A 4,433-nucleotide genomic window follows, 5' to 3' on the forward strand; every position below is an offset into this window, starting at 1 on the left:
TCATTTCCTCTTCTGGGACACATATTCTAATTACTTGATCATCACAATGATGAAAAAGAATGGGATCATCCCAATAATAATGCTTTACTTCCGAATAGAACTTTTTGATTTGATGCCTTGACATGTCCATAAGCACAACTTTAGCAACCAAATAATTGACATAATCCACATACCATGGTAGCTTCTCTTCACATTCAGTCGAAAATAATTGTTCATCCAGAAAATTTTCATCAATTTTCTTATCTTTCTCATTATGCTCTTCTCCTTTATCCAATCTAGATAAATGATCTACAACTAGATTTTCTGTCCCCTTCTTATCACAAATTTCCATATCAAACTCTTGCAATAATAGGACCCATCGAATTAGGCAAGGTTTAGCATCCTTTTCGGTCATAATGTACTTAATAGCTGAATGATCTGTGTAAAAAATCACCTTATTACCAATTAAATATGTCCTGGACTTGTCAAATGCAAAGACTATTGCAAGTAATTCATTCTTAGTAGTTACATAATTTAATTAAGCATCATTCAAGGTTCAACGAGCATAATAAATCGTTCGGAATACCTTGTTAACTCGTTGTCTAAGAACCGCTCCTACTGCATAATCACTTGCATCACACGTTAATTAAAAAGGAAGTTCCCAATTTGGTGATACAACAATCGGAGAAGATACCAATTTCTTCTTCAGTGTGTTAAATGCCCGTAAATAGTCAGAATCAAAGTTGAATACCACACCATTCATAAGTAGAGTAGATAAGGGCTTCAAAATTTTGGAAAGTCCTTTATAAACCTCCTAAAAAATCCAGCATGGCCCAAAGAACTATGAACCCCATTAACAGACACTGAAGGAGGTCAATTTTCTATTGTCGATATTTTGGCACTGTCTGCCTCAATTCCATGGCGTGAAATCTTGTGGCCCAAGAATATACCTTCTGTCACCATAAAGTGATATTTCTCCCAGTTTAGTCTTAAATTTGACTCCTCACATATTTTCAGAACCCTTTCCAAATTAACAAAACATCCATCAAAAGAAGTTCCGAAGACAGAAAAGTCATCCATAAAAATTTCAATACCTCTTTCCACCATGTCTGAAAAGATAAACATCATACATGTTTGAAAGGTGGCAGGAGCATTACATAACCCAAATGGCATCCTCTGAAATGCAAATATTCCATAAGGGCATGTGAAGGTAGTCTTTGCTTGATCCTCCGGTGCTATGGGAATTTGATGGTATCTCGAATATCCATCCAAGAAACAGTATTAAGAACAGCCTACGAATATGTCTAGCATATGATCTACAAAAGGCAAAGGGAAATGGTCTTTCCTAGTGGCCTTATTCATCTTACGCTAGTCAATACAAATTCTCCACCCCGTCACTGTACGAGTTGGAATAAGTTCATTATTATCATTTTTAACCACTGTCATACCACCCTTTTTCGGAACTACTTGGATAGGACTCACCCAAGCATTGTCAGATATTGGGTAAATTACCCCTGCATCCAACCATTTAAGAATTTCTTTCCTTACCACTTATTTCATTGAGGATTCTTCCTCCTTTGAGCATCAATATTAGGATTACTATCTTCCTCCATTAATATATGGTGCATCACAGTTGAAGGGCTAATACCCTTTATATCTACTAACGTCCAACCAGTTGCTAATTTGTGAGCCCTTAATACCTTTTGAAGCTTTTCTTATTCATTCACAGACAATGAATTTGAAATAAAAAATGGGAGAGTGTCATTCTTACCCAAATAAGTGTACTTAAGATGATCATGTAAAGTTTTTAACTCAAGAAATGTGGCTTCTCAATAGTTGGGAGAGGTCTCTCAGGCACTTGCCCCAATTCCTAATATTTCATTTTATAAATTTGCCCTGATGAATTCAACTACTTAACATACTCACTGGCTTCTGTACCAGCACATTCTTCAGTACTTGCAATCAAACTTCAAATCAAGTGGATCCTCAATAGACTAGACCCTTATCTTGGTTCCTCCAATACACTAACACTAAAACAATTTTCACTAGTTGAAGGATATTTCAAAGTTTTGAAAACATTAAAAACAACCTCATCACCTTGTACTCTAAGCCTTAACTCTCCCTTCTGAACGTCTATCAACGCCTGCCCTGTGGTGAAAAATGGTCGTCCCAATATAATAGGCACGTCCTCATCTTCCTCCATATCTAATACAATGAAATCTGTTGGGAAAATGAACTTATCTACCTTTACTAAAACTTCCTCTATAATACCTCTGGGGTGTGTTAACGAACAATCAACCAGTTGAAGAGTAATAGTAGTGGGTCTAGCTTCCCCCAAACCAAGCCTTTAAAATGCAGACAGCAACATTAAATTTATGCTAGCACCCAAATCGCATAAAGCTCTCTCATAATCTAAGTTCCCAATGGTGCAAGGCATAGTAAAACTTCCGGATCTCTTAACTTTTGAGGAAGCTTCTATTGAATAATTGCACTACAGTCTTCAGTTAATGCAGCGGTTTCATAATCCTCCATTTTCCTCTTATTAAAAAATATCTCTTTCATATACTTCACATAACTAGGAATTTGTTCTAGTGCCTCTGAAAAAGGGATGTTAATGTGAAGTTTCTTATATACCTCATGAAATTTGGAAAATTGTTTGTCAAGATTGGCCTTTCGAAATAGTTGAGGATATGGAATCCTTGGTGTAGGCTCGGTGTATTTTGGTTTTTAGGTAATTGGAAGGTCTTCAGTAACCTCCTCTTGTATTGGACTAGTAACATGTGGATCCTCTATCTTCTTCCCCTTGTAATCCACTATAGGTCCATCAGTGCCTGATTCAATTCATGAATTAGTCCACTATAAGTTTACTGCATTTGCATTTATAAATAGATAATGTATTTAATTACAGATTTTTAATGAGAATAATTTACTAATAAAGTATATCATTCGTGTCTCTGTTACAACACGGCTAAACTAAATGGTTCGAATGAAATCCAATGAGAAAATAAAATACTACTTAGTCCCACTCCTCAGAGTGACTGCTTGACATTGCTCTTTAGGATTTACCTATGTGGAACTGGGCAAATCCCTTCTTGTCTATTAGAAAACATTTTATCCAATTGACCTATTTGTGTCTCCAAACTCCTGATTGAAGACCTTGTCTCTGTCATGAATTGATTTAATTGGTTTGGCTGAATTGTTGGTGGGCTCATTTGAGGAGGCGGTGGTGGATGAGATGGGCATGGGTTTGGATCATAATAAGGTCTAGAATGTAGTACATAAGTCGGTTTATTAGGGGGGTTGTTGAGGTAGATACTGCGGTTGTAACCCTTGATTATTTTTTCAAGACAGATTAGGGTGATTTTTCCACGCAGGAGTATATGAATTGGAGTAGGTGTTATGTGCAGGTCTTGAAAAGTTACCAATAACTTGTGCCTATTCCAAAGGAATATTATTCACATCTGTTGAGTAGCTAGTTGTGCAGGAGCATTATTCATAAGAATGTGGTCCCCCACAAATCTCACAAATCACGACATTCTATACTTGCATTTCTTGTGCGGCGAGGTAATTCTGCTATAATTGCTTAGTTAGAGATGCCACTTAAGCGGTCAATAGTGCAATTAGATTAACTTCTAAGAGTAGGCCAATTATAGTTATTCATGGCCATCTCTTCCAATAATTATGCTGTAATGGCCATCTTGTTCTCATAAACGCTCCTCCCGACGCTGAATCTATAATTGTCCTTATATTTCCCTTAAACCATTGTAAAATGTATGAAGTAGCAGCCACTTTTCTATCCAAGATGTGGGCATTTCCTTTGAAAATCTTTAAAACGTTCCCATGCATCATATAAAGACTCCCCATCCAGCTGATGAAAGTTATTAATCTCTCCTCTTATTCTGGCTGACCTCGTAGGGGGAAAATATTTACCAAGGAATTTCTTAACCAAATCTTCCCAAGTAACTATAGAGTTGGCTTGTATTGAATTCTACCAACTCTTAGCTTTATCCCTTAGTGAAAATGAGAATAATCTTGATCTTAAAGCGTCATTACTCATCCCATTTATTTTGAATGTTGCACACAGCTCTAAAAAGTTTGTGATATGGAGATTTAGATCATCATTTGGCAACCCCCGGAATTGTACACAATTTTGTACCATCTGAATAATTTAGGGTTCTATTTCAAAAATATTTTCCTCAATAGTAGGAGGATGAATGCTTGAATGTATCTTCGTAATAGTAGGGAGTACATAACATCTCAATGGTGGTTTGGCTTCAGTTGCATTATCCATATTTGTATTGTTGTTGACAACATTATTTGTGTTCTCAGCCATGGTGAAATCCAACCTTTTCTTTATCTTGCGATTTTCTCTGCATGTTCTCTCAATTTCAAGATTTATTGGTATGAGTGCCTTTTTCCTACTTCCTCGCATATACAACCAATTCCTGAAACAA

The 4,433-nt window shown here is 36.4% G+C and overlaps 1 non-coding gene across 1 annotated transcript; it reads left to right on the forward strand.

Annotated features, from left to right (window-relative positions):
• The first annotated feature begins 3,774 nt into the window (after positions 1 to 3,774).
• Positions 3,775 to 3,880, forward strand: LOC133780957 (small nucleolar RNA R71). Its single transcript, XR_009869761.1, has one exon. It is a non-coding gene; the product is annotated as a small nucleolar RNA R71 (small nucleolar RNA).
• The last annotated feature ends 553 nt before the right edge of the window (positions 3,881 to 4,433 follow it).

Source organism: Humulus lupulus, chromosome 5 (genome assembly GCF_963169125.1).
Source record: "Humulus lupulus chromosome 5, drHumLupu1.1, whole genome shotgun sequence".
Taxonomy (NCBI): domain Eukaryota; kingdom Viridiplantae; phylum Streptophyta; class Magnoliopsida; order Rosales; family Cannabaceae; genus Humulus; species Humulus lupulus.